The sequence below is a fragment of the Taudactylus pleione genome, unplaced genomic scaffold (assembly GCF_031769625.1).
Source record: "Taudactylus pleione unplaced genomic scaffold, aTauple2 ptg000157l, whole genome shotgun sequence".
NCBI lineage: Eukaryota > Metazoa > Chordata > Amphibia > Anura > Myobatrachidae > Taudactylus > Taudactylus pleione.
In genome coordinates this window covers 5,172,464-5,185,666 of record NW_028284559.1, presented here as the reverse complement: position 1 = coordinate 5,185,666, position 13,203 = coordinate 5,172,464, and the positions used below count along the sequence as shown (strand labels likewise).

Here is a 13,203-nt window from a genome sequence, read left to right as displayed (position 1 = left end):
AATGAGCGATTGAACAATTATGACATGGTAATCGTTCAATCGCTCATCAGTTGTGCACAATTTGTGCACGATAATGTCATGTATAATAAACAGTACCATACAAAAGTGCAAACACACAAATAGTGAGGGGAATAATTATAATAATAAAATATATAATATAATAATACGGTAATAGAATGCATACATATAAACATATGAAATTAAAGTAACCGGCAACCAGGGAATAATAAGAAATAGATGAAATGACCTATATAATAGCTGCTAACATAAATGTCAGCACAACGGTCAACCTTGAAGGGCTCGTGAATTTAAAACACTGGGCCTGATTCAGCACAGATCGCAAGTCTGCAATCGCACGCACCTGGCCGCTGCGAGCATATGCTAATGAATGCATACGCACTGCCACCGCACCATATTATGAAGACGCCCAGCACTTCATAAAGACGCCCCCTTACCTTCACTCACATCCGTAATAATGTGCAATATTGTGATAACATTGGTAAAATCGAGAACCATAACACCAAGGGCCGTATTCAATTGCTGGCAAAAAGTTCGGGACTTTTCGCATGCCGGAAATTTCGGCGTCCTCGCAAGTTTTGCCTCCTGAAAAATATTGCGCTCGTCACCACGATTCGCCCTATTCAATTGCAAAGGATGTGAGAACACGTCCCGGCGAAACTGAATTCGGCAAAAAGTCCTGTCAGATTTGGGGAAATCAGCCTGACACCCCCCAAAAGAAGCACTGACATGGGGGATCACTATGCATACCCCCAAATAGCCCTGCTGAAGGTATTTGGGGTGCTTTAATGCTCTCTATTGGTGCTATTTAGCGTCTTTCCACAAGTGGTGAAGAATAGCATTTAGCAGGTTTTTTTGGTGAAAATAAGTATTCCCAGCAGGAATTGCTACACTTCCTGCACGCAGTGAGTATTCAGGCTGCGTATGGGTTCACTGTAAATAATCTATGCATGCCCCTGCAGTGGCGTTCGAACGCACTGATACACCTGCGTTCGCACGACCACCCCCAAACAGCACTTCCTGTCAATCACCGAGTACAGGGTCTGCATACTGCATCTTTTACGCATGCGCAGATCACAAAAATCGTCCAACTGCGTGTGTCAACGCACTTGCAATCCGTGCTGAATCAGACCCACTGTTCGTTTCAAAGCAACAGGGATATATGTATATATAATGAGCATATACACTCAACAACTGTGCTATGGAAATTATTAACAGCAAGACATAAAAAATCAACCTAGATAACCTGGTATGGTAGTAGTTGGACAATGATGTCTAGCTCCAGTGTGCAAGCAGTATATACACTGACCAGACAGGAACATCTAAGGTCACACTTAGCAAATCCAAAGGAATGAAAACTAGGCACATGTAATAAAATTTTATAAATTTTTCAGGTACACTTAGTGACAAATTGATAGTAAAGGATCATAGTGGTGATGTCCAATGAGAGCACCCTGACTTATTCAAACATAGTTTAGATAGAAAAGCATGTACTGTATAGACATATAAAAGGTACCTGTAGTGTATAGACATATAAAGGTACCTATACAGTATAGACATATAAAGGTACATGTACTGTATAGACATATAAAGGTACCTGTACAGTACAGACATATAAAGGTACCTGTACAGTATAGACATATAAAGGTACCTGTACTGTATAGACATATAAAAGGTACCTGTACTGTATAGACATATAAAAGGTACCTGTACTGTATAGACATATAAAGGTACCTGTACAGCATAGACATGTAAAGGTACCTGTACTGTAGACATATAAAGGTACCTGTACAGTATAGACATATAAAGGTACCCGTACTGTATAGACACATAAAAGGTACCTGTACAGTATAGACATATAAAGGTACCTGTGTAGGTAAACTAGGATGAGTGCTGCTTCCAACTTTGTGGCTGTGCAGCTGCTGGAGCATAAATTCTCCTTCTGCAGTGAACACTGTGGGAATTGAAACCTGGTTCCCCATTGGTCGACGGTGGCCATGTTTTTGTAGACTGCTGTGGGGGCAGCCATTTTCTATTGGCCCAAGCTTCATTACACATGATATAGCACCAAGCAGCCGAAGAGGAGTAGAATCCTCTGTCTGCCTCCAGCAGCCAGGAGGCCCTGGATCATTAAACCTGTACCGGCCCGGGGGCCAGATGGCACCCTGCCCCCCAGCCCAGCCCGCCACTGATAGACAGGCTACATAGCCTTTTACTTTTTGAGCCAGTGCTGGAGTTCTGGATTTTAGACCTTCTGTGGATGTGGCTGCTAGGAGTCCAGTGGCGTATCTATAATGGGTCCAGAGGGGCCCAAACCCTGCATCCATATATTATACTCACTTCCCTGGAGTCCCACATCAGCACTGTAGAAATCACCAGAGAAATGGAGTGGCACACATTTTCCCATTGATTTGCACATGGGCAGTAGAGAAGTCATCGGGAACATGGCACAGGCGCCATGTTTCTGGAGACCTGTACATTCTCAGTATACTCTGGCCCAATACCAGAGTCTACTACACTGTGATAAAAGAGGGGGCCCACACGGAAACTGCGCACAGGCCCTTCCCTCTCAAACCTCCCCTATAGGAAGCCTATCACTTTCTCAGTGTCTTGTTCTAAATCTGATCTAAGTACACATGATAAATCCAGCATTATGTTTATACAGTGGTGATCCTTTTTTCACCTTTTGATGTCAATAATAAATATGAATTAATCAATGCCAACTCCCAATTTGTCTATATAATGGGCAACTATGTATTTTTTTATGTAGATGGAAAAAGATTGGCATCACCCAATGAGGACTCCAGGTCCTGCTATTGATATATATAATATATATATATTTTTTAATTAGGTCTGCAATCCACAGCTCATTGCCCAAAGTGTACTTGTTCTGCTCCTTTGTATGCCTGCCTGTGGGATTGTCCACCAATTACAAAAATTTGGCTCTAGGTCAAAAATGATGCAATGGCACACCTCAGAGTTCCCAAACTTCACATTTACAGTCCAGGTTTTAAAGATATCCCTGCTTGAGTCCAGATGGTTAAATCAAATTGACTGAGGTACTAATTAGGTCACCCGTGGACAAGCATGAATATCCTTAGAACCTAGACTGTAATAGCAGAGGTTGGGAAACACACACCAGGCATCTCGCACTGTGTGACATATTGAGGCTAGGTGTATGAGGACACATCTGTAGTTTTTTCTTTTTCGAATAGACTGGCTGGAGGCTTTCCTACAAAGGGAATCTAGAGTCACATTCTTTTGGAAATCTGTGAGAGTCTCAGAGACGCCACCTGGCTCGACATACTTGTATGAATCCAGACTTCTCCTGAAAGATCCACTTGTTCAATGGGGATTCATACCCTGATATATAGTTGACTTTATGTGCTTCCTTCCACCTTTCTAGTCCTCACCTGCTGCCCTTTACAACCCTGTATTTCACTTGGGATTCCTACATCCCATTTCTTCCCTATTTCAATCATAGAAAATGATTAAATTTACGGTTTTGTTCCATTTACAATTAAGACAAGTTTTGAGGTCAGAATTTACTCTGTGCATTTGCCTAGGATGTGTATATTTTTTATTTTGCCCAGGATTATCATTGTATATGGAAGATGACAGTTACATGCTTGTTTGCAGTATGTTTTGCCTTAGCGCCCCTTCCAATTCTGAATCCCTCTGTCTAGTTTGTTCAATAAAAATAATTATATATACACACTGAAGTGCCAAAAGTTATGGGATAGCAGAAAGTAAAGGTAATGGTCTTCAAAATGCCAAGACCTGCATCAGTTGTAATTAGGGGTGAGCGGGTTCGGATTCATGAAATCCGAACCCCCCCGAGCCCCCCCGAGCCGAGGCCGATCCGAGTCAGGCTCGACTTTTCCCGCCTGACTCGGATCTGAAATCGAGGCAAAACGTGATCATCCCGCCTCCCGGTTCTCGCGGGTTTTCGATCCTATATAAGGTACCCGCGTCGGCGCCATTTTCTCACTCGGCTGTGGACAGTGAAGAGGGAGGGTGGGAGTTAGGGCTGGCTGGGCTGTGTAGTGTAGTGTAGTGCAGTGTAGTGTTGTGGTGTGCTGTGCTGCTGTTGTCCATAGGGGCTGTGTCCACTCCTCCAAAGTCCATAGGGGCTGGCTGTGTTGTGCTGTGCTGCTGTTGTCCATAGGGGCTGTGTCCACTCCTCACAAAGTCCATAGGGGCTGGCTGTGTTGTGCTGTGCTGCTATTGTCCATAGGGGCTGTGTCCACTCCTCCAAAGTCCATAGGGGCTGGCTGGACTTTGTGCAGTCAGTTGTCCATAGGGGCTGTGTCCACTCCAAAGTCCTGTGCAGTGTCCCAGTCCTAAAGGGGTGCTGTAGTGTTGTCCAGGGGGTGCTCTGTCCATCAGGGGTGCTCCCCCCAAGTGCAAAAAAAAATAAATATTTTTTCTGTGTTTGTGAATTGTGTGCGCAGTAGCCGCACGTGCATCAACAAAGTAGCGCCAAGCGTGCGCCTGTGTCATAAGTAAAGGGCCGGCTGGCTTGACCGTTAAAGAGTGCTGTAACCCCCAAAGTGCACTCCAAACCAAATAAAAAAATATTTTCTGTGTTTGTGAATTGTGTGCACTGTGGCTGCACATGCATCAACAAAGGAGCAGCACCAAGCGTGCGCCTGTGTCCCATAAGTAAAGGGCCGGCTGGCTCATTTCTTAAAGGGTGGTGTAACCCACAAAGTGCACTAGTCTCCAACAAAAATAAAAAATTATTTTCTGTGTTTGTGTGCGCCTTAGCCGCACGTATATATCAATATAACATAAATGGAGAACCAAACTTTCTCAGATAAAAATAAAATAGGGAAAGATCAAGAACCACTTCCTCCTAGTGCTGTTGCTGCTGCTGGGAGTTGTTCCTCATCCCAGAGAGGAAGTAGGAACACCACTACTTTTACTAAACAATTGACCCTCCAACAGTCCTTAGTGAGGAGGATGAAGTACGACAGCAGTCATCCTGAAGCAAAACTTATAACTGAGGCCTTGACTGCTATGTTGGTGTTAGACGTGCGTCCTGTATCCGCCATTAGTGCAGTGGGATTTAGACAATTGATGGAGGTAGTGTGTCCCCGGTTCCAAATCCCGTCTAGATTCCACTTCACTAGGCAGGCGATACTGAGACTATACAGAAACGTCAGAAAAAGTGTCCTCAGGGCCTGATTTAGAGCCGGAAGCTATTTGCGCTCGCTCGTTCAGAAAAAGGGGCCGGATATTTAAATAGAGTGCTCGCTCTTTGCGGTCTGTTGACGCCTCTATGTCTGAAAGAGCGAACGAAACATGTGCTCGCTATTTTTAAAAAAACGCCCCCTGGCCGCTCGCATCCTACGTCATCTCCGCTATTTATTAGATTAGTACATCGAAAGGCATATGAACTGCTCGCAGTGCTTGTGGTAGCACTTTCCTACCGCAATCATGCGAGCAGTTCAGGCTAAAAGACAACCGAGTGACGTGGTCGATGACGCTGCTTTGTTAATTATGCACACCCTTAAAACGCCCGTTTTGACCGTTTGGCATGCCTGCGTTCGGATCTCCACTCCCTGTTTTCAAGCACCTTCCCCTGTTACCACCCACAAACACCTCATTCTGTCACTCAAATTAGCAGGCATTCGATATTTTGAAAAACTAGGCCGCAAACAGTACATAATGCAAAGAAAAAAAAGAGGTGCAAGATGGAATTGTCCTTGGGCCCTCCCACCCACCCTTATGTTGTATAAACAGGACATGCACACTTTAACAAACCAATCATTTCAGCGCCAGGGTCTGCCACACGACTGTGGCTGAAATGATTGGTTCGTTTGGGCCCCTGCAAAACAAGCTAGCAATTAATCTGTCCCTGCACAAACTGGCTCTACGGAGGCAAGATGTCGTCCTCATCCTCCACATTCACCGATTCCTTACCCTCTTCAGTGTTGTGTACATCCTCATCCTCACAGAGTATTAATTCGTCCCCGCTGGAATCCATCACCACAGGTCCCTCTGTATGTTCTGTAGCTGGTCTCCCTGGAAGAGTTGATAATTCATTTTTATGAACATCACCTTCTCCACATTTTGTGGAAGCAAGCTCCTACGCCTTTCGCTGACAAGGTTCCCGGCTGCACTAAACACTCTTTCGGAGTACACACTGGAGGGTGGGGAACTCAGGTAAAATAGAGCCAGTTTGTACAGGGGCCTCCAAATTGCCTCTTTTTCCTGCCAGTACATGTACGGACTGTCTGACATGCCTACTTGGATGCTGTCACCGATGTAATCCTTTAACAGACAGAAGCACGCTTGTCGCTGCTGCTTTGAGGATGCAGGTGCGGCTACTGTGCATACATTTCACACACAAACACAGAAAAAAAGAAGATTATTTTATTTTGGTTGGAGCGCACTTTGGGGGTTACACCACCCTTTAACAGACAGACGTACGCTTGTCGCTGCTGCTTTGAGGATGCAGGTGCGGCTACAGCCCACACAATTCACAAAGACAGAAAAAAAAATAAGAATTTTTTTATTGTTTGTGGAGCGCACTTTGAGGGTTACACCACCCTTTAACAGACAGACGCATGCTTGTCGCTGCTGCTTTGAGGATGCAGGTGGAATCTAGACGGGATCTGGAACTGGGGACACACTACATCCATCAATTGTCTAAATCCCACTGCACTAATGGCGGATACCGGACGCACGTCTAACACCAACATAGCAGTCAAGGCCTCAGTTATACGTTTTGCTTCAGGACGACTGCTGTCATATTGTACTTCATCCTCCTCGCTAAGGACTGTTGGAGGGTCAATTGTTTAGTAAAAGTAGTGGTGTTCCTACTTCCTCTCTGGGATGAGGAACAACTCCCAGCAGCAGCAACAGCACTAGGAGGAAGTGGTTCTTGATCTTTCCCTATTTTATTTTTATCGGAGATAGTTTGGTCCTCCAATTATGTTATATTGATATATACGTGCGGCTAAGGCGCACACAAACACAGAAAATAATTTTTTATTTTTGTTGGAGACTAGTGCACTTTGTGGGTTACACCACCCTTTAAGAAATGAGCCAGCCGGCCCTTTACTTATGGGACACAGGCGCACTCTTGGCGCTGCTCCTTTGTTGATGCACGTGCAGCCACAGTGCACACAATTTACAAACACAGAAAATATTTTTTTATTTGGTTTGGAGTGCCCTGTGGGGGTTACAGCACCCTTTAACAGACAAGCCAGCCGGCCCTTTACTTATGACACAGGCGCACGCTTGGCACTACTTTGTTGATGCACGTGCGGCTACTGCGCACACAATTCACAAACAGAAAAAATATTTTTTTTTTTGCACTTGGGGGGAGCACCCCTGATGGACAGAGCACCCCCTGGACAACACTACAGCACCCCTTTAGGACTGGGACACTGCACAGGACTTTGGAGTGGACACAGCCCCTATGGACAACTGACTGCACAACACAGTCCAGCCAGCCCCTATGGACTTTGGAGGAGTGGACACAGCCCCTATGGACAACAGCAGCACAGCACAACACAGCCAGCCCCTATGGACTTTGGAGGAGTGGACACAGCCCCTATGGACAACAGCAGCACAGCACACCACAACACTACACTACACTACACAGCCCAGCCAGCCCTAACTCCCACCCTCCCTCTTCACTGTCCACAGTCGAGTGAGAAAATGGCGCCGATGCGGGTACCTTATATAGAATCCAAATCCCGCGAGACCCGGAAGGCAGGATGATGACGTTTTGCCTCGATTTCAGATCCGAGTCAGGCGGGAAAAGTCGAGCCTGACTCGGATCGGGGGGGCTCGGATTTCAGAAATCCGAACCCGCTCACCTCTAATTGTGAGTCAGTTTGAACACCGGCTATGCTGCTCATGGCAAGGCAGCATGAATTAATAGCGTTTGAATGGTGCATGATAGTCTGTGCTTGACAGATGGGTCATTCCATATCCGAAGTTGTGCAATTCAACATTCCTCAATCTACGGTGTCACGTGTGTACCAGTAATACCTCATGAAAGGCATTACCACTGAACCGTGCACAGCGCAGTGATCAACAACAGGTCTGTGGTAACAGACAAGCGACACTGACTCAAATCACAACCACATTCAATACAGGGGGGACCAGGCACATATCCAGCAGGTTAGTGCAGCGTTCTTTCGCTTCCTTGGGATATGGGAGCAGAAGACCCACCAGAGTGCCCCTGTTAACACTATGACACCAGACACAGCCCCGCACCTGGGCTTCTGGCATTGCTAATTTGATCCTGGAGGACTGGCAACATGTGGCATGGTCCAAGTTGTTTGGGCTGATGGTAGGGTTCAGGTATGGTGCAGACCCCATGAGTCCATGGACCCCAGTTGTTAATAAGGCACCATGCAGGCTAGTGGTGGTTCCATACTGGTGTGGGGTGCGTTCACGTGGCATGGTTTGGGTCCGCCTAAACATGTAATTGACCAGTGAATGCTACTTTGCATTACTTGATGACCATATGCAGCCTTTCATGGACTTCATGTACCCCCACAATGATGGAATATTCCAGCAGGATGATGCACTATGTCTAGAATTGGTTCAAGGAGCGTTCTAGAAAGGTCCTAAGAATGGTGTGGCCACCACGTTCACCCGACATGATCCCAATCAAGCATTTATGGGATGTGGTTAAGTGGTCCATACGCACCCAAGATCCTACATCTACAAATATCAGGGAGCTGTGGGAAGCAATCCAGGTGGCAAGGGTCAACATGTCTCCAGAGTTCTATACTTTTTTTATTTTTAAATCAGTAGTTTTTATTGATATTTTTAGACATACATAAACAAATAAGGAAAAGTAAATAAAATAAAATACAAGAATATACTCATTGAATATAGGACAGATATGAAAACCACACATATCAAATGTTGAGCATAAACATAGTATAATACAAGAGATTACAATATGGTATATATATATATATATATATATATATATATAACAGTATATATTAAGTACTTCCTGATGTAAGTTTTCATAGCAGAAAGAACTCGAAGGTGCCATTCGAGCACATGAATACGGAGATAAAATAAATACAATACACCCTTAAATGATACATATATCTCACCCTAGGCAGCTCAGGTATAAAAATCACATACCAGAATAGCAAAGACATCATTATAATAAAATATACACATCTGTCCAAATAGTAATACCTAAAACTAAACTAAACAATTACACCAAAAGCAAAACCTCCCTCATAACCCCCCACCCTGTATAACCTAACCCCCAACTCAGGTATACCTGGATCCCATAGTACCCTCACCCCCTAGCAACGGTTCCTACCACTAAATACCCCCACACACAAACAAAAAGCAGCCAAAATATTGAAACAAAACAAATACACCCAAAACAAACCTCCCAATAACCCCCCACCCTGTATAGCCTAGCCCAAACTAGTTATACTCGGATCCCCTAACACCCCCCCACTAAACTAAGCTAATCTATTTACAAAACCCAACCCCCCTAATCTTGAATATCGGATGGTAAATTTACATAAATATTAAAGGCGAAACATGAGCAACAAAAATAAAATATTAAGGCCACATTTTAAAGCAAGGCAAAAAACGAATGACCATAGGCATGGCCTAGCTCTCTGGCCTAGACAATATATGGTTACTCCCACACATTAGAAAATATTAAAATATAACCCCCACCCAGAATATAAAGTAGCAAAAAGTCAGGCTGTACAGATAAAGCCATATAAATTCAACCACTTTGATTATACATTAATAGAAAAATATTTCCTTTCCTCTCCCTCCAAGGAGAGAAACAGACATATAAAGTTTCAATAGTGAAACAAAACAATACTGTAGATTGTAAAGTATTAATCAGGCCATGTCTCAATCTCTGGTGAATAAATATAGAATAGAAAAGTCTCTGATAACAAGTCCCCAATCTTCATCAAAGTAGATAGGAAAGCAGAACAGATTTTAGCAAGAATTGGTGTAGATTCAGAGAACCCAACAACTGAGGATTCCTCAAACTTGAATATATACACAAGGAGTGAAGAAGATAAGTCCAAAAATCGGATTTGAACAGGTGAATTTAGAGTTACAGAATTGGAAAATGAAGGAGGAGACGAAACATCATCGGAGCAGCCATCATGTGCAGCAGACGGTATCCAATATGCTACTTTCTGAGACTTAAAGGAGATCGACCGATCAGTAACAGGTGTATCACCTCCTTCCAACATGAGAACATGAGTCTCCATTTCAGGACACCGTGCCACATCTTGGGACAAACTATAACATGAAGATAAATCTTCTTGGAATCTCATCACTTGAGCCGCCAGCCTTGCTCCAGAATCAGTAATAGCTTTGAGGAGATGATCCATAATATACAGATGGTAGTACAGGACTTCAGGAGATATGAACCAGGATATGCAGTGCAGTATATATAGATATATCACTGGGAGCTTTATATGTCCCACTGCACAAAAATACCACACAGCCCAGCAGCTAACATCAGCAAGGCAGAGAAAGTTAGAAATCACGGGAAAGTTATATCAGCAGGAATATCATAAATGCATCCACCTCAGGAAAGCAGACAGAAGGATCTTCAGAAACACATAGAACTTCCCGTGTACAGGACCAAAAATCCAAAAGACGACCAGATTAGAAAGCGTGGATCCTGGGTGGTTCTCCCTATTTTCAGTTGCAGTCCGGGCAATTAGATCTCTGTAATCACAGAGATTCTTAGGACAGGAATACTAGGTGCTTGCAGATATAAGCACCAGACAGAACTAATCAATGCTGATTACATTGATTCTATATAATTCAATGTCTAATAGTAATATCAAGCCAGCAGAATTGCAGCAATCCACAGCAGTGACTGCCACCACCTTATATAAGCAGGATTGGAACCAGGAGACACTGTAGAGTCTGTGGTGGAGCCAGGATTAGCCAGGATCAAAATCCAAGATGACGGCTATCACCAGAGTTGTGACAGAGGAGAACAAACAGCTCCCAGTACTCAGCAGCAGTCAGCCTCAGGTACTCCAGAATAGCTTCAGGACATGGAGGGGTAAGTAACCCAGCAGATACCACTGTCAACTCACGAGTGGGAGTCTCAGGATGTTAGACTACAGATATAAGGGCCGGAGAGCTATGCAGTTAACCTCCTATACCATGCCCGTCCTGGCCACGCCCCCCAGAGTTCTATACTTGTTGAATCAATGCCACTTGAGTTTCACCAGGCTAGAGGGGGTCCTACATGACTTTGACACTTCAGTGTATAATTATATATTTATTTAATTACTTACAACTATGCAACCTGTGGTCAGAAGAGAAGTTGTGATTCCATAAGTTTTGCCAAATCAAAGAAACACTTTTTGTATATTCAGATCCAGCATGATAAACCTCTGAATTTAAGGCACTTAACTGTCAACTGTAACACATACTAGATTAATAAGCTTGACTCATAATTCAGTCATTACTGGCAAGGGCTACACATTTCAGTAAGTATAATGTGGATATCATTGTACAGCCCAGTGACACCACCTCCTCCCTTATTTCTGCATGAAGAGCTCATTAACACCTCTGAGACTATACATGTTCAGGTAGCCAGGCATTGTTAAGTTTCCATGCTCCATCTGTCTGTGCAGGGAATTCATTTACAGGAACATTGTATATAGTGAGGATTTTTCTGCAGTAGGTCTACTTTATTTAACAGAATGGTTGTAGCATATTATACCCAATAAAAACAAGAAACCACTTTAAGTAATGTAGTATAAAATGACACTGCTTCACGTATGTGTATTTTTTTGGGGGCAGCACAGATGGGAATCTGTATGTAACACCAGCTGTCTGGAAGCCTCCTGTCAGAGTACCGACCATGGCATCCCGATGGTTGGTATACTTACCTTCCCCCCCTAACCCTCCCTTTTTGTAGCCTAACCCTCCCCACCCCACACCCTAATCCTTCCCATTAGGTTTAGGCACTAATCTCTCCCCTTCATACATAACCCCCCCCACTTAATGCCTAACCCTCCCTCCTAGGGGTGCCTAACCCTAACTTCCCCCCCCAAAAAAAACCTAACCCTAACTCCGCTATGCTCCCTAAACCTAACACCCCCCCCCCCCCCCTGGCTAGCGTTCCGGCAGTAGGATTAAGATAGGCATCAGTATTTCGACGTTGATCTTAACAAGGCCGCTGGTCTCATAACTACATCCTGCACAGATGATGTAATCGCTAGCATTACTGCCTCACACCAATGAGGTCCTATGTTAGATTCCCTTCACGGCCCTAACTGTGTGGAGTTTGTATATTGTGATTGTGCTGCGTGGGTTTTCTACCATAATCCAATATACTGGTAGGCTAACTGGCTCCTCACAAAAATTAAACTTATTGTGTTTGTGTGTACAGTACATGTGGTAGGAAATAAGATATGGATGCAGCTATAGAGAATGTTGGGCTACAAATTCAAGATAAAGAATTTTAAGTTTTGAAATGGAGGAAGAAGCACAATAGGCTTTATATGAAATGTGTTAAAATGCAGAAAAATGTTATGAAATTTGAAAGCACAATCAGGCAACCGATGGAGCATTCATATAAATATATATCTATAAATATTATAATACAAGAACTTCAGTAATTTTCCCCACATCAGAAGGCAAGAGGCTAGATCTTCATGCACTTTTTGTGATGTCTGGAATTAAAGAAGCAACATCAGAGACTGTAAATGTCTCCAGGAGGTTGAGACTTTCCAATTTCTTTCATTATAAACAAATTGATCAAGGCAAGTTTCTATAACACAATGGGCCAACCAAGACACAACCATCAAAAGCAGACTTTTTCAAACACTCTCGCAGTAGAAAATCAGATTTCAGAAACAGGGACTGCTTCCTAAGGGTGGACTCTTTGAATAAAGAAGCACCAAACTTCTCAAGAAAGTCAACATCCACTGGTTTCCCAGATCCTTCCAATTCTGCAGCAGGCTTGAGCTCATTGGCATCTATATCCAGTTCTCCAAATTCCTTATTGGGCACCACTTTAGGTGTTAAGAATTCAAAGTAACTTTCCAACAGTTTGTCATTAACTTAAAGAAGTCTTTCTCTGTGGCCAAGGTTAAAGTAACATCCCTAACATTGTTTTCCTATGCAATAACCAATTTACTCACAACTGCTGGCTTTTTCTCTGCTGCATTGGCTTGT

At 43.7% G+C, this 13,203-nt stretch overlaps 1 protein-coding gene across 3 annotated transcripts in view; it reads right to left on the bottom strand.

The window, feature by feature from the left end:
* Positions 1–13,203, bottom strand: part of CALY (calcyon neuron specific vesicular protein) — a 49,722-nt gene that overhangs the window by 30,601 nt on the left and 5,918 nt on the right. The window contains exon 1 of one of the 3 annotated variants that reach the window (XM_088475006.1): positions 1,887–1,958. The exons of the other annotated variants lie outside the window; for them this stretch is intronic. The gene's annotated coding sequence lies outside the window, so the exon portion shown is untranslated. Of the gene's footprint in view, positions 1–1,886; positions 1,959–13,203 lie in introns of those variants that run through there. 3 annotated transcript variants of the gene reach the window in all.